Below are 20,119 nucleotides of genomic sequence, written 5' to 3'. Positions count from 1 at the left end.
TCTCATCTCAGCTGTTTTCGCGTCGACCACTTCTCTTCGGCCAAGCAACAAATGCTTCCCCATCCTGGTGAATTGTCCATCCTTACTACTTTATTTTCCTACAATCTATTTGGATCCGATGTCATGTGTAAAGCTAGTCACTGCTAGTGCTTTTTTGATGTTTTTTTTTCCAATCGAATTCTGATGCGGCAACTCGTTGCCCTGAAAATCTTGTGTGGTGCAGGCAAAACTGAAAGATGTGAAGAACATGAATTGGTGTAAGTTCATAGCCGACTTCCTGCATGATGCATTCTCAAGCAAGATGTACCAAAAGGGTTGTCGACTGCATTTAATGGTATTTTTTTACCAGTCTTATATATGTGAACATTCTTTTTTAACACCCTTTCATTCATGCATGGCAACCTGATCATAACAAGATGTCAACTGCCATAATGACAATATGGCAACTGGCATAATGACAATATGGCAACTGCCATCATATTATGATGGCAAATGCCATCATGACAATATGGCAACTGCCATTACACTATGATGGCAATTAGCACATACATATGGCAACTTCTTCTTTTTCTACTTTTCACGCACTTCAACTTGATTATCATGGGAACATACATTATCCTGTTTTTTCCCGAAAAGTACCATGATGGCAACTGATATTTCTTTCTTTTTAAAATTGTTGTACATCAGCTCATGTACGTCGACTGTCTTAATCTGTCCATCGTGGATTTCACTGGGACAGGAGGCCCGCCGCCTACGCACAAGTTTACTGTTTGTGCATGGACTATCAACGCTGTCAAGGCTGTGCTTGTCGCAGACAGGGTAACTGATACCAAATATGAAAAACGGCAGGTTAGTTCTGGTTTCTTTCTCCACACGGCATGCTTACAAATTTGACATGAGGCAACCGTCTGTGGTTCATAAGAGATGACTACCTTTGTTATCCATGGCTTTCTGTGTATTGTATCCATGTCTCACTCCACATGGCAACTCTTTCATTTGTGTTGAAACTTACATTCTCTCTCTTACATCCTAGCTGTTTTTTTGTTTTTTCCAACTGATGACCAAGCATGCTATAGACTACAACGTGTTTGGGGGGCCTCAAAACTTTGGAAAGTGGATGGACATGCACTCAGCTCCGTCTTGCCCTACTGAGGTAATCAAAAGATCTACATCTATTTTGTTGCCTTGGATTATTTTTGATGTCACGCAAGTGACTGTATTATGGGGTGGTTATTTCTCTTTCTTTGTTTTATGCACAGGCGAGGGCACCTGTTGAGCATCTAATTGGGCAGTTTGCATCCGGAATGACCGGCTTGCTCTGGAAGTTGGTTGAGGGGTGGACGTCTCTTAGTGGCTCTCACAGTGACGCGGTTGCGAGGCAGTTCACTTCGTTTGTCCCAGAACGGACACATCGGCCAACTGGTTGCCGTGGCCGGTATGACTACAACAGTTCCCAAGAGTTTGCTAACACACAAGATGAACTAGATGGAGACGCTGGTATCAGCAAGGATGAGGACGATGACATGGAGAACGCGGAAGAGGAAACCGATGATGATGAACATGCTGAAGTTCGTGCAAGTGCTAACAAGGGGAAGGATGCACCATATGTACCCCCACCGGAGAAAGTCAAAGAACATACGGCTACGAGAGGCGAGGGGGTGTTGCCATCAAAGAGGGGGAGGGCTCCATAGGATGTTGGGCAGGGTTCTCCTGGCAAGAGGTCTAGGGCCGATCCAGTAGCTGCCAGGAGGAGGTTCGACTTTAAATTTAGTTTTTTGCTTTGTCTATATTTTTTGGAAACAGAATGATCCCTTTTTGCAAATGATTTTACTAAGCACGGCAACGAGTTTGCTGTCTGGTAATTGCCACCCTTTTTCCCTCCATATTACACATGCAGTGAGGAGACAACTAGTGGACGAGCAGTTACAAAGAAACAGGCACCAACGCCAACCCGTGCTTCTGCTCGGTTGAACAAAGGTGCCCCCATTGCTGGTGACATCCCTTCCACAAGGTCTTCTCCTCGTACGACGCCGTCCAACACCGGGGATCCTGTCGTGTTGCCAGACCTGAGAAAGCTAGTCAGGAAGTAGGTTTTCCACGCGCTTTCATTGACATAGTGCTATATTTTTTTTATTTTTCAATGCATCTGTTTAGCTTGTCACATGGGCTTCTACCATCATCCCCATATGGCAACTGCTGGTTTTTTTCAAAATGATTTTCATTCCCTTTTATTAGTGCATGGCAACTCCTACTTGTTTTTACATGACAACTGCATCTAGGCCAAATGGCGACTCTTACTGTACCCTACATGGCAACTGTCATCTTTTTCTATTGGCTTGTGAGCTCACCCCATACCTAGTTTTGAAATTGCATTACTAGCAGATCAGACATTTTTAGAATTCTTTCAAGTTGGCCAACATGGCAACTATTGATGGATTTGCATGGCAACCGCTAACTATGCCACATGGCAACTCATATTCCCCTCACATGGCAACTACAAGCTTTTCCACTCATTTTCACTTTTTTTTTAGATTTGAAACATGGCAAGTATTCTTTGTTCATTTTTAATACCTTTTTTCATGTGCTTTCATTTTTGCAGGGTGAAGAAGACTTCTACACGCGGGGCCAAGCATATCAGCAGGGGCCCACTCGAACGCCTTCATTCAAAGTTGTCAACAGGGGGCAACTTAGATGTCCATGAGGCCCCAGGTGACAAAACTGCTGCTGCACCATCAACTGTTCCCACTAACTCTGACGCAAGTGGCCGACCATCTCCGCCTACTGTAGATGTGCAGGCTAGAACAACGGGCATCCGTACATCGGGGAGTGACGAGTCAGTATCTGCCAGGACCGCTGAAATATTGCCCACTCTGCTGGCAATGAAGGATGCTGCTGTGAGCCACGCCACCCCATCAGGAAGTGTTGAAGTGGATGCCCCCGAGACCAACCTAAGCAAGGAAGATTTCTGCTCATCTGACACTGATTCCAAGCGCGTGCGTGGTGGCACTCATGTGCCCATGACAGAAGTTGCTGAGGCGGCAGTTCATAATGATATGCCATCTGCAGGTAAGAGTCTTGGCACAACAGCTCCAGCTCCTGGCGGTGCAGATATTGCTCAGGCCACTGTTCCGCGTGCTGGCCTTCCACCTAGACGTCGTAGCCCCCGCAAGCAATCAACAGTCGTATCCAACGCACCAGCTGCAGCTAGGAGCAACAGAGATGAGTCTGGTTACGTCCCTACATCCACACTGCTCCCGCCAACCGCCAAAAGCAATGTTATGGAGAAACCAGAAGACTAGAGTACAACTGATGCAGGTGCCAAGCCGGGCATGAGTGATGAAGGTGAACGTCCAGAGCAGACTATGTCTTTACCCGCAGTGGAAATCCCCAGCTTAAATCTGCGCACTTCCAAACTCCCAATCAACATCGGTGTCCCCTACAACCCCAACAAGAGGATTGTCAACAAATCTACGCCCGTCACCACTGACAGCACGCCCCGCCCTATCGGCAAGCCTGATGATTCTGCAGCGGCTGATGCAGAAGACATATTTGTTGATCTTTCACTGTTGGATTCTGCCCCGCAAATTGTTCGCGGTCCGGCCAGTAGGCATGAGAGGCACCCAATGGCCTTCACCCCACCGAGCTTCAGCCTTGGCGTCAGTCAAGATCAACCAGTGGCTCAAGATCCTATGCCAGTTGCCTTTGCTTTTCCTGGAGGCGTGCCTGCAATGATGGCGCATCCAATGGTTGAGGGCAGGAAGGCTGTCAAGTTCGCAGAGCCGATCGTCCAAGGTACATTTATCATTTGCTTTTGTCATTTTCTTGTATACATCTTTGGAGTTTGACTTTTGTCCCAATCATTTGTTATGGCAACTGATATGTGATGACATGGCAACTGGATTTGATGCACCATGTCACCTACATTTTTTTTGCTGCCATGCTGCATTTTTTCATTGGGCAACCACATGGCAACTGTAGTTGTTGTCATATGGCAAATACAGTGCAATATACATGGCAACTGGATTTGCCGCACCATGTCACCTGCATTTGTTGTTTCCACGCTGCATTTTTTCCATACGGAAAGCACACGGCAAGTGGAGTTGACACAACATGGCAACTTTAGTTGCTGTGACATGGCAACTACAGTGCAAACTACATGGCAACTGTAGTTGCTGTGACATGGCATCTGTAGTGGTACCACACATGGCAAGTCCTCACTTTTTGTACCTACATTTCACATCATGCACCCTATCTTTCTCACAATCCATCTGTTTTTTTATTTCTAGGTATCCTAATCCACTTTTTTGATCCTTGCAGCCACCCCTGAGGAGATTACACCGTCACTTGATGAAGCTTACCGCAGGATCGAGGAGGCAACATTGCAGAGGAGGTCCTCACGAGGACAGGGGCAATCAAGTTCCAACGTGTCTGCAAATACGGTATCTGAGGATACCATTAGGAGTGCCACCCCTGGTTCTGTGAGGCAGCAGAGGGTAGTTCACCCACCTCCCGTGGAAGACTACGAGCCCGAATTCAGGGCCACAAAGGAACAGACCCAGCTGTACGATATTGTCAAGTGGTTTAGAAATGCGAGGGCCAGCAGCAAGCACATGAAGGAGCTGAAAGCGTAAATGACCACACCACATAATCTCTCATTTTTCTTTGCTCTCTTTTTATCATTCATCTTCTTCGTACTTTCTATACATGATCCGCTTATGTTTTAGTTCTTTTTTATTATTTTACTTAGTAGGCATGATTCGTTCGTGTTACATCATTTTCATATAGCTCATGTTTGGACAGAACCAAGGTCATTCAATGAGGAGCAACGTACGTCGACTTGGGTGATCTTGCCGAGTCCGTGAGGCCAAATGGTAAAATGTCGACGAATGTAGCTGCATGCGGGATTAACTACATCAACAATCATATGGATATTTCTGCCGACAAAACAATCATGCATTACAGTGTGACCTACAAAATATGGGATGGTGACTTCCACCACAAAATCTTGAGGAAGAATTTCGCTCAACACGGTGAATTCAGGCTCACATTGAAGAAATATATGAGTTCTCCTCCCCCTGTTTGCACTTTTTTCCACATGGTATGGTTTTTTGCCATCATCTGCACTCTGTTTATGTGGCAAATGTTTCATGTGGCATCAGCTGCCGTGCAAACTGATTTTTTGATTTTTTTTCCATCCCGTGCAAACTATGTGGCAACTTCAAAGTGAAATACACGGCAAATTTTGTTCATACATGGATGACAACTTTCTTTCAACTACCCCAACCATAACTAAAACATTCTACGTGATTCTACATTTTTTGTCCCCTGATGTTCTTCATGTGAACTCTGCTTCTCATTTCCTTCACTTTTACATGAAGATCATGTTCCCCATGTTCCAGGAGCTTGCACCACACGACCCACACGACAAGTGTGGTCACCACTATGCGATCTGTCTTGACCTGAAGAACCAATGCTTTGAGGTGCTTGATTCAATGCGTTCGGTAGCTGATGCAGACCTCACTTCGCATGCCGAATTCTTCATCAACAACGTCAAAGAGACATGGAACCGTCACTACGAAAACTCAAAGGTCCAGATCAGACATTTCTCGATTGAGTACGTGGCGACCATGAATCAAGGGAACACGTAATTTCCTACCCCCTTCCTTCATGTGCCATTTACATCAATCCCACCCCTCTGTTGTTTGTTACATCTGAATTGAAGTTTATCACTGCTATGTGTTTCCTCTTTTGCGAGTTCACCTGACTCTTTTTCTTGTACAGGACGGACCGTGGCTTTCACACGTTAGAATACTTTGCAAAGTGGGAAGGTAGACTTGTCCCCGCTGTCACAGCTGCAACGGTCGTTGAGCTCTGGAAAATCTACACATGGAACTGGTTGACGAATGAAGATTTCAACAAGCAGTCTGAAGCACGCGAGTTCGTGGAGGAAGCTGTCAAGAAAGTCATCAAGAAGTACAAGTGATCACATGGAGTTACACACTGGACGCATACCTTACATTCTGTTGCCGAGGAATGTAAGGTACTATCTCTTTTGTTTCTTTGTCAAAAACTATGTTCGTGTGCTATGTTATGACGGCAACCCCGCGTAGCCTACTATGTAGTGGTGGTGTGTGAGAGACATTTGAATAGGTTCTGTAATATATGTGTGGATGTGAACATATTTTAGGCGTGACAACAGATATGTTTTATGTTTATCATTATTACTATGGTTTCACCGTTTGTAGCACCAGTTTGCTGTTTTCGAATGCGTCTATGATGTTTTAAAACATGGCAAATGTAGTTCATCAGACATGCTTAGTGAAAGTCATCGTCGTTTTTCATTTGGGTGTTTTGCTTCTTCTTTTTTTCATCGCTAATTGCACCGGCTAGCATGGTAGGTTGATCATGTAGCCACAACCTTTCCTGCGGTTGATGCACGTTACGCTTTTTTCAACTTGTTTCCCATACATTGCACACAACACACTATGTGTCACTAAACCGCATTGAATTATCATGGAAATATATGCGATGCAGAGTCATTACAAATACCATGGCATATTTTCAGTATAGCTAACATGGCAGATTCAGTACAAACAACACGACAGATCCAGTACAATTGACATGGCAGATCCAGTACAACTAACATGGCAGATCCAGTACAACTAACATGGCATATTTAGTATAAAATAGCATGGCAAATTTAGTATAAAATAGCATGGCAAATTTAGTATAAAATAGCATGGCAGATTAAGTACCCATAACATGGCAACTACATTTATCCATTCAATGTATTCTCCTTCAACTTCTGACGCCCCTCAATAGTCATTCTCCCAATTTAAAAAAATTCACAACATCTAGGGGTACAAAACAAAATGTCCACAAGGACCATGTCACAGCGCCATAGTTTTTGCTTATGGATTGCTCGTCCCTTTCTTTGTTTTCTTGTGTTTTGGTTGAATCTCCAATCCCGATTTGTACTTTATCTCTCTTGGACGACCCTTTGTGATGGAACGGGGTGGGTTCCTGACCTGGGTTTGTGTGCTTGCTGTTCTAGATCCTATCTCCAAGTTTTCAGATGATGGCCCCGTGGACGAAGGCACACTTGATATGCGGGGGAACCTGTGTAAGGCCTCCTCAGCTTTCCTCTTCTTGATCTCATCAAGCTCTCTTTTCAGGGCCTTCCTGTGTTTTTCTGCGACTCTCGCTGTCTCATCACTCTTGCACGCTTCATCAATTAGCTCAGCATAATTCTTTGTCAACACAACGTGCCTCACGACTTCCATGGTTGACTCCGGTCTCTCGTCATGCACAACCAGAATTGCATTTGTTGTCTGCGGTGCCAACGTGTCGTCAGCGTCCCAAGTCCATCGCCGCCTTATGAAATGGCGGGGCATCCATGTCACAGCATTCATGTCCATTACTTTTAGTATGTGACAACACACAATGTCGTCCCGTTCAAACTTGCAGCATTGGCAGTAGTATTCGCCTTGGCCTATCGAGGCTTTCACGAAGTAGTTCCTTCCTTTGTCCGGGTCTTCAGGTTCTGAATTCGACATGCCCAAAATAGAACACACCTTGAATGTATGTTCTTCGACCTGAAAAGCCGTGAACATGCTGGCACGCTTTATTTCTTCCTAAAATCTGCAAGTTTTGTGTGTTTTCTGTTACACATGGCAACTGTAGTACATTACACATGGCAACTATAGTACATTACACATGGCAACTGTAGTGTATTAGACATGGCAACTGTAGTACATTAGACATGGCAACTGTAGTACATTAGACATGGCAACTGTAGTACATTAGACATGGCAACTTCATTGCACTTTCAACTGTCCATTGTCATTCATACAAACATCCCAAATAGAAGCACATTGCTTAAAACATGGCAACTGCATTTATTAAACATGGCAACCTCAGTTGAGTAACTATGGCATTTGCATTTCAGGAAACATGTCAATTTGCATTTCAAAAAACATGGCAAATGCAGTTCAGTGAACATGGCAACTACACAACATTTTCATTTGGCATTGGCATTTGCATACAAACATGCCTAGTGGAAGTACAGTGCATTAAACATGGCAATTGTATTTCATTGAACATGGCAACTGCATTCCATTAAAGATGTCAACTGCAGCTGAGCAAGCATGGCAAAACAGTGGTTCACTAAACATGGCAACTGTAGTTGAGTAATCATGTCAAAACAGTAGTTCATTAAACATGGCATCCTCAGGTCATGGCAACTACATTGCATTCTACATGGCCCCTACTGCCTTCATACTTGTGCAAATAAGACTGTAACGCAACTGACTTACTTGTTAAAGATCTTGTTGGTGTATATCTTGCTCATTTGCCTCTCCATCGGTAAATACGTTAGCAATTTTGGCTGCTTTAGCGCGATGGTCGCTTCTTGCTGTAGCTCAGATCCCAGAATTTTTTGTTGCAAAGCTATGTATTGCTTGGCAAACTGTAGCAATGAGTTGCCAGGGCTCACGTACCGCTTCAAAACAACATTGAACCCTTCGATGCGCTGCGTAGTCTGCAGAAAGGGGAAGAAGCACTGCATGAAGTAGGCCGGCACCCATTACATTCGCTTCTCCCACAGGCTAGCAAGCGTCTCGTTGTCTTGGACTTGATATGTTTCAATCATGGCCATCCAGCTCCTTTCAAACTCCTCCACCGTCAAGCTGTGGTCCACGCATAGCTCGAATGCCTTGTGGAGCTCTGGACGGTCAGCAAAGAATGGTCCTAGCATCTCCTCAGCCTTCTTTATAATGTGCGACCTGCAGTGCCTGTGCACTGCCAACGGAAAGACCTCCTCTATGCCTGCACGCATGCTGAAATCGTGGTCTGTTATTATGTTCATCGGAGCAAGTCCATCCATGCACTCCAAGAAGGTCTTGAACAGCCAAACGTACCCATCCGTGTCTTCGTTCCGAACAAGCCCGCAGCCGAACTGCAACGACTGATTGTGGTTATTTATTCCTATGAACGGAGCGCATGGCATCTTGTACATATTAGTGAGATACGTCGCGTCAAATGAAATGCAATCTCGGAAATGTTTGTAGGCTCTCCTTGCAGCACCATCCACCCAATACATGTTCCTGACACGGTCCTCATCGTCCAACCTTATCCTGTAGAAGAAATTTGTATCTTTCTTCGCTTTCTCATCGAAGTAGGCCATTGTGGCCTCTATGTCAGCCAACTTGCTCTCTCTATGGTACTTTGCCTGTAGGTTTGTGACGTCAGCTGGTATGTAGGGCATGCTACTCAGAGTCCCCTTTTTGCTGTGGATGAGTGATAGTATCTGGACCATTCTTGATGGACCGACGTTACAATCACGTAGCAGCTTTACGAATTGCCTTTCGACGGGGGTGAATCCTCTGTGGGCGGTCAGAAATTTTACCAGGTCGAACTTCTTTATGAGTTTGTGGTTGTGCTCGTCAAAATAGTTAGTGACCACATACTGTGTTCCATCTACGTTTAGCTTACACCGGACAGGGCATCCTGTCTTGAGTATGACCCCTCTCTTTCGTTCCGGAACGACAGGCGCAACACCTTTCCCCTTCTTGTTCCTTCGTTCCTTGTGGCACCTCATCTCACCTCTGTTGTACTCGTTTGTTTTTTTAATCTTCCTATGGTATTCGGTATTGACCGCAAACCCATGGAACTTTGCATATGTCTGGTAGAATTCCTTTGCTTCTTCGAACATTCAAATCTCTACCCAATGTACGGTGGATGAGGTACCACGATCTCTGATTGCCCATCATCTTCATCCCCTTGTGCCTCGTCGTCAGTTTCATCATTCACCTCAGTGTTGGCGGCGGTTTGATCTGCTTGAGTGTTGCCAGTGCTTGTGTTCAAAGGGGTGCTTGTCGGCATTGCAGGAATGATTGCCATTTCCGACTCTGACTTGGTATTGTCTGCGGTATGACTTGTGTCTGGCTGAAGGACAGCGTCTTCCGTGCGCTCAGAGCTTTCCGCAGTAGATGCCCCTGCGCCGCTGTTCACTTTAGTCATAGGCCCTGTAATATAAAAAACGGGGACAAGCGTAAGATCTATTGCTTGAATGACATGTTTATCGTAACGGAGTAGTGACATCATTCAAACAAGCAAGCTGTTAGTCTGCATGTCGACATGCATGGCAACTGTAGTTGTCTAGTCATGGCAGCTACTGTCCAACAAATATGGCAACTACTGGTTTTTCAGTAGTTGCATCAGTCATGCATGGCAACCAGCTCATTTTTTCAGTATGAAAACTTGGATTTTATGTGCATGGCAGCTGTAGTCCTGCATACATGGCAAATACTGCCGCCAACGCATGGCAAATTAGTGTGTTCTAGCATCAATTTTTTTATATTCTAGTCTCGAGCTCACTATGCAAATTTTTCATTTTACCTTGTTGTGCTGTATGTGCCCATCTTGTGTGGTCCGTAACACCAAATTGATGTGCTGTATCTGCATTGTGTGAAGCTTGCCATGAGACGTTTGTCGGGGTAGAAGCATCGTAATAACCTGTAAACATGGTATTTAGATGGGTAATGCATGGCAACTGCAAGTTGTCCATGGATGGCAAACTCAAGTTGTCCAGGATGGCAAATGCAGTTGTCCAGGGTGGCAACTGCAAGTTGTCCATGGATGGCAACTGCAGTTGTCAACTATGCTCCTTCTGCTAATTCATCATCCGCAACTTCACTTTTTATGGACTAACCTGTGTACGACGTCGATGGCAGGTACATGGGTGCCGACTGCCGCCACGTGCTGCACGAAGGCTCTGTATTTTTTCCCGACATAACTCATGAGTCTTTTGCCATACTTTGCAAGTTTATTTTTCATGTTCAGACCAGTATGTTTCATTTTTGTATGTGTTACCTTGACTTGCCACATTAGCTACTTGAAGTTGGCTGCCCGCACATTTGTCAGTGTTAGCGCCCTGCGACTGAACTTGCCATGGTGCCCCCCTGAGTGTGTTTTGGTCATAAGAACCTGCAAAAAAATGACAGTGTAGGACATAAGTAGAATATCATCTTCATCATCGCGAACATGGCAAATGTTCTTTTTTTTGTTTTTCATGCATCATACCAATGCCTGTGTATTGTTCTAGTAGTGGCAGCAACGGCCCTGCAGAAATGAGTTGACTGTATTCTGATGCATCCCAAGGGGGCGTTTCTGGCCTTTGAGAACCAAAAAGATTAGTGCCATCTCCGTGACTCATTCTTTCCCGCGTCTCGTTTTCTGTCACCGTGCTATCAATCACTGCATGAACAAGAACGCATCAACAATCCACAAAAAATGTATCCTTGTGCTGCTTGCATGTAGAACTTAATACGTCAGTGTTATCATATTTCCATGCGTAGGTAACCAGCATATCATGGCTAGTAGGACATTTACATCAACTATCTTTTTTTTCTAAAATATGGGTGCTAGCTAACCGTTCGATTCGATGGCATCAACCACTACAATAGGATGGCAAGCTATAAGTTGACATGGTGGCAGTTGACGACAATGATAGGTGGCAACTGACGTTAGACACCAGTGGCAATTATTTTTGACACTATATTATTCCAAATTTCCCAATTTTCTCTACCTTTTTATGGATTCCTACACATCCATTCATTTACTAACTACGTGCATCAATCTACAGAGAACTTACGGTTATCTCTAACACGGTACATGACAGATCTAGTGTACTCTGCTTGGCAACTGCGAAGACACACAACCCACGTAGGATGGATCTAGCTGCCAACCTCGTCGGTAATTTTGTACTCTGTGCCACTTAGAAGGATGAGAAGCAGTAGTTAGATCGGGAGATTACCTGTTTTTTAGCTGGTCTTTTTTGGAGGGCGTTGTTAGATTGGGGGTGGGGGAGGGGGTGGGGGTGTGGTTTCAGGTGGGAATGTCCTACGGATCTGATGTGGTTGCCATGGCAACCAGAGAAGGCCGGCGATGGAGGTAGGGGTTCAGAAGGAGGGAGAATATGGGCGGCAGTCGGGATTCTGGAGGTGGGAGAAGAGGCCGGGACGGCTGGATCGTGCGGGCTGCTGGGTCCTCTGGCCCGCATGTCCGGGCGGGGTTGCCACACCGGACGTGCGGGTCGTGCCGTTGTGCGCGCGAACGTGGTCGTGCGGGCTGGTTGCTGTCCATGCCGCACGAGGCGTGCGGCACAACCCCCACACACCGGACGTGTGACAGTTATCCGGACCCTAAAATTTTGATGTTAGATTTTTAGGCATGACAATTTATATTAACGACATATTCCGTTTGTAAGCACGGCAATTTTCTAACAGAAAAAATAAACTGAGACGGTTTTGCAATGCTCATCAACTAAACTTGCCATCCTCAAGCAACATAATGTGACCATGAAAAAAATTTGATTTGTCATGGTAAAAAATGTGACGTTGGATTTGTGGTGGAGACTACTGTAACATCCGTCCGGACGAGGCCGAAGGCGAACTCCTCTGTCCGGAAGCCGTGCCGGCGCCGGCACCGCCCACCCAACCCACCATGGCTTCGCTGCCGGATCTCCCACTTCCACCCCATTCAGACCCATCACCCTTCCACAAGGGAGCACGCGGCTGTCTCGCAGACCCCGGCGAAGCCCCGGAGCCCTCGCCCCTCGTGCGGCTCCTCCGGGCAATCGATCGACATCTGCTGACCCCTTGGGAGGTCAGGTCAGTGGGCGATTTTTCTTCTCCTCTGTATGTATTCCTCGCAAGCTGCACTTCTGCCTAATTAAACTGAATTTCTCCACTCGGATCGACGCGTTTGTAGGCCGGAAGGTGCTCCACTGCTTCCTAAAAGCGCATAGAGCTATCCCAACTTGCTTTGATGAATCCAATCGAATCAAATTGGTGTGTCGCCTTGAGCACTTTTTCTCTGGGAACCAATGCTTGACTTTTCTGCTAGTAAATCATTGGGCCACCACAAATGGAAGACAAGGATGTGGCGCCACTGTTCTTTTGTTTAGTTATTAATCATAAGCCTAACATCATGTGTATTCCTCTGCCCAGTCGTCAAGTCAGTGGAAAAAACAATACAATCATGTACGGCTCCACCAAACCTGAAGACGATATTTTGGGTAGGGGCTTTCGGCGCAATTTCTGCTCAGAAAAAAAGATGAAAAGCGCGTTGCTTGTGCCTTACTAGATGGACCAGAGAACTTACTGGAAGACAAACACAAACCCTTGAAGCAACCACCACATCACTTGTGAAATCACACATAGAGAAGCTCGCCGGCGAGAGACCCATGGAGTCTGCTGTTGTCACCGTTTCCACGGGGGTGATGAAGCCCCTCCTGTCCAAGCTCTTCAAGCTGCTGCTGGAGGAGCACGGGAAGCTCAAAGGCGTCCGCCATGACGCCAAGTTCATAGGAGACGAGCTTCGCAGCATGAAGGCTGCACTGGAGGTGCTTGCGGATGAAGAACAACTCGAACCTGCGATGAGAATTTGGCGGGATGATGTACGTGAGCTTTCTTATGACATGGAGGATTGCATTGATGTCTTTGTGGCTCATGTCGACCATGAGCCCGATGGGCGTACCACACTCAAGAAGTTCGTTGACATGTTGAAGAAGCCGAAACATCGCCATCAGACTGCTAGTGAGATAGTTAAACTCAAGGCCCGTGCAACTCAGGCAAGCGAGAGGCACAAGAGGTATAATATTATCCGGCCAACACCTTGCATTAGCTCTTGTTCCATTGACCCCCGGCTGCCGGCGCTTTACGCGGAGGTTGATGAACTTGTCGGCATTGATGGTCCTAAGGACGATATCATCGACTGGTTTCAGTGGGAGGCTACTTCTACACAGCCTCAAGTGCTGTCTATTGTTGGTTCTGGCGGTCTTGGCAAGACTACTCTAGCAAACCAAGTCTATCATGCAATGGAAAGCCATTTTTCATGTGCAGCGTTTGTGTCGGTTTCTCGAAATCCTGATATGAGAAAGACTCTAAGAGATATTGCTGGAGGAGTGGGGTTCTCAGACTACACACTGGATGATCATGTGCAACAACTGATCAGTAAACTCAGGCAATATCTTAAAGACGAAAGGTAATCCTGCTCACCTATTATAATGTATGTGACTGCCTAGAAAAATAGACAAATAATGTACTCCCTCCGTTCCTAAATATAAGTCTTTGTAGAGATTCCACTATAAACTACATACGGATGTATATAGATGCATTTTAAGTGTGGATTCATTCATTTTGCTCCGTATGTAGTCCACCTAGTGAAATCTCTACAAAGACTTACATTTAGGAACGGAGGGAGTATGTGATTGTTTCTAGGATTTCTACATGTTATTTCTAGAAGGGCCTTCACTTTTAATATATGTTGTTTCAAAGGTCATGAACAAAGATGCAATTTAGCAATAATTTTATGTCGCTAACTTAGTAATCCTTCTTCGTTTAAAACTTTAAGCATTCTTCCCGATATTACTATTTATTTTATGCCGTCAAACCTGATTCATCGATTTCGATCTGTTTGGTTTGCATCTCGTGTATCATTCTGCTGTTCCAAGGAGATCCACCGGAGGGCACAGATTCACATATGTTGGCCAACTCCTGCTGCACCTATATGTCGGTTCAGTTTGCATGCCTCCACTGTCATCACTCAATTACAGTCTATACTCAAATGTCTTGCCCATCTAATCTTTCGCCTATTTCGCCGTAAGATTTTGTAGAGGAATTGCTCCTCTCTCTTTGTAACTTGCAAATACATGCATATTTGGAGCTAGAATCTCAGGTCATTTTACCAGATTAATTAATTGCTATAATTGGGAACATATAATGTAAACTTCTGTATCTGCTAAAATTGACCCAAACTCTGGTAACTTCTGGAATTCTGCTTTACCCAAGCTTGTACACGAAACAGTGGAAGTGCTTCCTGCAATGCAGTCAACATGAAGATTTCAGTTACTATTAGAGGTGGCATCCCTATAAATACACAAGAAGGGGAGCCTTGGCGCAGTGGTAAAGCTGCTGCCTTGTGACCATGAGGTCACGGGTTCAAGTCCTGGAAACAGCCTCTTACAGAAATGTAGGGAAAGGCTGCGTACAATAGACCCAAAGTGGCGGTGGTCGGACCCTTCCCCAGACCCTGCGCAAGCTATTTTATTTAGGTACTAGGTTTGACTCTGATAGGATTCTAACACTTGACAAGTTATCATGTGCTGTCGAATAAAACACAGTATTAAACAACAGTATTGTATCTTCAGTGTTTAAAAATTGCAACACTCTTGACAGTCTTAAGTAATATCTAGCTGCATTTAATTAATGTTAATGCTCTATGCAATTTCTAATTAGCTTTACAGGATTTAAATACATATTTGTTAAAATCATTTTGTAGGTACTTTGTTGTAATTGATGATGTGTGGAGCGCGGACGCATGGGAAACTATCAGGCTTGTATTATTGAATAATAACCATGGGAGTAGAATTATCACTACAACACGTAATACTGAAGTCGCATCATGTTGTTCTTCGGGTGGTGGTCATATTTATAGAATGGAACCCCTTACGTTTGATGACTCCAAAAGGTTGTTTTTTAGAAGAGCATTTGGTCCTGAGGATTTATGCTATCCTCATCTGGAAAAAGTCTCTAATGAGATATTAAGAAAATGTTCTGGCCTACCATTGGCTATTATTACTGTGTCTAGTTTGTTGGCTGATCAGCATGCAGAAGATGAATGGAAGAGAGTGTTAGCTGCTATTGGTTCTGCACTTGCAAATGATTCTGGTGCTGATAAGATGACAAAGATATTATCTCTGAGCTACTTTGATCTTCCTCACCATCTGAGAGCCTGTTTGTTGTACTTGAGTATATTTCCAGAAGATTCTGCTATCTGGAAACAACATTTGATACATAAATGGATTGCTGAAGGATTCATTCATGAGAAACAAGGGCGAAGTCGATATGAAATAGGTGAGACTTATTTTAACGAGCTTATTAATAGAAGCTTGATCCAAGCATTTAATTAATGTTAATGCTCTATGCAATTTCTAATTAGCTTTACAGGATTTAAATACATATTTGTTAAAATCATTTTGTAGGTACTTTGTTGTAATTGATGATGTGTGGAGCGCGGACGCATGGGAAACTATCAGGCTTGTATTATTGAATAATAACCATGGGAGTAGAATTATCACTACAACACGTAATACTGAAGTCGCATCATGTTGTTCTTCGGGTGGTGGTCATATTTATAGAATGGAACCCCTTACGTTTGATGACTCCAAAAGGTTGTTTTTTAGAAGAGCATTTGGTCCTGAGGATTTATGCTATCCTCATCTGGAAAAAGTCTCTAATGAGATATTAAGAAAATGTTCTGGCCTACCATTGGCTATTATTACTGTGTCTAGTTTGTTGGCTGATCAGCATGCAGAAGATGAATGGAAGAGAGTGTTAGCTGCTATTGGTTCTGCACTTGCAAATGATTCTGGTGCTGATAAGATGACAAAGATATTATCTCTGAGCTACTTTGATCTTCCTCACCATCTGAGAGCCTGTTTGTTGTACTTGAGTATATTTCCAGAAGATTCTGCTATCTGGAAACAACATTTGATACATAAATGGATTGCTGAAGGATTCATTCATGAGAAACAAGGGCGAAGTCGATATGAAATAGGTGAGACTTATTTTAACGAGCTTATTAATAGAAGCTTGATCCAACCGGTTGGTGCAACATTTAGCCAGGTAGAGTCATGCCAAGTTCATGATATCATTCTGGATTTCATCACATGCAAAGCTGCCGAAGAGAATTTTGTCACTAAATTCAGTGATGTAGAGGATGGGCACAATTCATGTTACAGAGTCCGGAGGCTTCTTGTCGGGAATAACAGTAATGAAAAGGTTGCCATATCAGCCCCGATTCTCTCTCATGTTCGGTCGCTCATTATATATGCACATGCTCCTCAAGTTTCTTTGTTGATTTTCCCAGTTCTTCGTGTCTTGGACCTAGGAAAGTGCTGGTGGTTAGAAGATCATCATGTTGCAAATATTGAAAAGCTGCTTCTTCTGAAGTACCTGTGCCTTGCAAATGTTACACTCCTCCCAAAAAAAATTGGAGAACTGCAGTACTTGGAAACACTGGGCATAGCAAATACCAGAATTCTAGAAATGCCATTAGCTGTTACAAGCCTTCAACGGCTGGCCAGTCTAAATGTTCATTACCACATTAGTTTTCCGGATGGAATGATTGGTAAGATGCAAAGCTTGGAAGATATAGAGACGCTTGGTGTCCACTCCTATGAACAAGGGAAATCACTACAAGAATTCAGCCAGCTAACCAAGATGAGGAGGTTGAAAGTACAGCTGGGGATGTTTGAATTGTGGGAAGGAACAGGTCAAATTGAGGACCTTCACGGTTACTTGGGAACATTAGTATCTTCATGCAACCTTCGTCATCTAAATATATCCAAGCTAAGCTCGGATGTCTTAGCTGTCAAAACTTACTTTCCACTGTCACTGGAGTCGTGGTGCCCGACTACTCCCTGCAGCCTTCAGGAGCTTCACATAACATACTGTTACATTGACAAGGTTCCAAACTGGATGAGCTTGCTTCGCAATCTTAGAGAATTAGAAATCTATGTCGTCAGTGTGAGACCAGAAGATGTTAGAATCCTTGGATCAATACCAACTTTGCTTATCCTCAAACTAAAGACTTTCAATGGCACCGATGGAAGAATTCTCATTCATGGGTTCAGCAATTTGAAATATTTCCATTTGGAACTCCTTTATTGTGGGACCTCACTGGAGTTTGAAGAGGGATCAATGCCAAGGCTTGAGCACCTGGAGCTGGAGTTCCGTGTGCATCAGATGGATTGCCTGAATGGTTCTCTCAATTTCGGTATCCAACACCTCTCTGCCCTCCGCAAAGTTGAGGTCTGTATTTTTGGCAACTTTGGCAACAAAGACAATGCGATGGCAGGTCTGGAATGTTGCTTTGGCAAATCCATTGGAATCCTTATTGAAGCTGACATTGAGATGCTTCCCAATTGTTCCAGTTTCCTTTTACAATATGGAAATGTAGCATACGGAAACGTGGCCTGCGAACATTACACAAAAATGGTAAGTTCTCTACTAGAATCGGTAGCATTGGTTACTTCGGTTCATCCTCTTAATTTTCTACTCGCCACTTTATTTCTTTCTTCCATGCCGCAAAATTTTGGCCAGCCGTTACTGAAGTATCACCAAAGAAGTAGCCATGGACAGGGGCACTGGAAGCTAGCTATCCATGTGCCAGAACCATAAGTTGGTTGGGACATATTATGGGTTTCAGTTCTAGCCTACCCCAACTTGTTTGGGACTAAAGGCTTTTTTTGTTGTTGTTGTTTAATAGTTAAATAAATCTGTATTTGTCACCATGTTTCGGCTTTGCTTTCGTTTTTCTTCTGCTATATGAGTATTTTATTCTGGTGTTTCAAAACAGGTGGAGACAGAGTATGAGAAAGAAGATGAAGCAGGACGAGGAAAAGTTGGAAGTGCAGGAGCACCCCACTGGCATGTGGGAACAAATTACTTTCGAGTGTCATTTGGTTAAAAAAAAGTGACACTCGAAAGTAATTTGGGTGTTCATTTGGTTAATATTCCGCAAAAAAAAGTGTCATTTGGTTAATACACAAACACGTAAGTTCTCGAGCCCGAACTCCCTCAAAGGCGTGTTCCTCGGGGCGATGACCTCAGTGTATCTGCAAGTGCGCTCAAGGACAGCACCGGAGGAGTCCACAATCCACACTAGAGAGAAGCAGCCACGTCGCAGCGTGGAGCTGGTAGCATCATGCAGAGCTCAGGGTGCTGCTTCGCCAGATGGGGATCGTCGAAGAGGACTTCTTGAGCTTTATTGGAGAGAGTTTGATCACCTTCTTTCCGAGCCCCAAGTGGCCGAGTTTGGTGGCTCTGCCTGGTTGGTCATTTCGTTGACAACCAACTGGGGGAGACTGTGTCGCCACCGCGGCCACCAGGGTAGGCAAGCTCAATAAATCTTGTAAAGGCCTGGTCAGTTATATGCTGCTCTACTTTGGTTGCTGGATGATCAAGTAGCTAATTAAAGCCTTGGTATTTTCCAATCAAGATTTCCTTTGGTTGTAATCATTAAGCGTGCTACGCCGTGTTGAATATAGACTTCGGGCCTGTAGACTCCTACAGTGTGAAAGTGGTTCTTACTGCAGCAGTTGCAAATGCTTGTTTTTTTCTGCTCTGTGTTGGTGCAGGTTTTTGCTGTAGCCGCCCCAGCTCTCGTGTGCAGGTTTGTGCTGGTTGCAAGACAAATTGATTAGCCTGCAAGTAATAAGAGCCAGGAGGCGGGAGCGGATGTTTGAGTTTTCAAGTTTTTTTTTTAACCATGCAGGAGGACTGCATGTATAATCTTTATCTTTACCTAATAATAATAATAATAATAATAATAATAAAACAAATTGGGTTTCTTTCGTCTGTCATGACATTTTTCAGAAAAATCCCTCTATTTCAGAGAATTCAACCCACAGTCCTGTTTTAAGTTAAAACGAATCGTTTTTTTTTTCATATTTTACACAAAAGTCCCTGTGTTTTGTTGAAATCAACCCGCAGTCTGGATTTAAGTCACACCCGAACCGTTATTTTACATTTTCCGAAAAAAACCCTAATGTTTTAGGTAATTCATCCGCGGATCATATTTAAGTCAAACAATGTTTTTTTAAATCATCCATATCTTTTAAACCGTAACTCCGATTTGAACATGTTATATATGAAATTTGATTAGAAAAATATGTAGAATATGAATATGAGATTATTTTAACCTGTCAAGTATTTTTAAATATTATTTTGGAATATATTTAAGTCAAATAAATGATTTTCTAAATTATCCGTATCTTTTAAACTGTAACTTCGATTTTAACATATTATATATGAAATTTTATTATAAAAATATGTGGAATCTAAATATGATGTTAATTTTACCTGTTAAATATTTTTAAAATATTATTTTGGGAGCAAACTTATAATTTATAGCATAAGACCCGTTTTCCTTTCGTACCGGCGGCGACCCGGATTGCAAATAAACACCCCATTATAACAATATAGGGAAAAGAAATTATCTATAACTATATATGCATACCTCTGAAAAATGTCGCAGGGGAAAACAACAGATT

The 20,119-nt window shown here is 43.8% G+C and overlaps 1 pseudogene; it reads left to right on the top strand.

Annotated features, from left to right (window-relative positions):
• The first annotated feature begins 12,504 nt into the window (after window positions 1-12,504).
• On the top strand, window positions 12,505-19,270 carry LOC119350254 (annotated as a pseudogene).
• The last annotated feature ends 849 nt before the right edge of the window (window positions 19,271-20,119 follow it).

This window comes from Triticum dicoccoides, chromosome 1B (genome assembly GCF_002162155.2).
Source record: "Triticum dicoccoides isolate Atlit2015 ecotype Zavitan chromosome 1B, WEW_v2.0, whole genome shotgun sequence".
Taxonomy (NCBI): domain Eukaryota; kingdom Viridiplantae; phylum Streptophyta; class Magnoliopsida; order Poales; family Poaceae; genus Triticum; species Triticum dicoccoides.
Note: the sequence above shows the minus strand (reverse complement) of the source record. Positions and strands in the feature narration are given on the sequence as shown.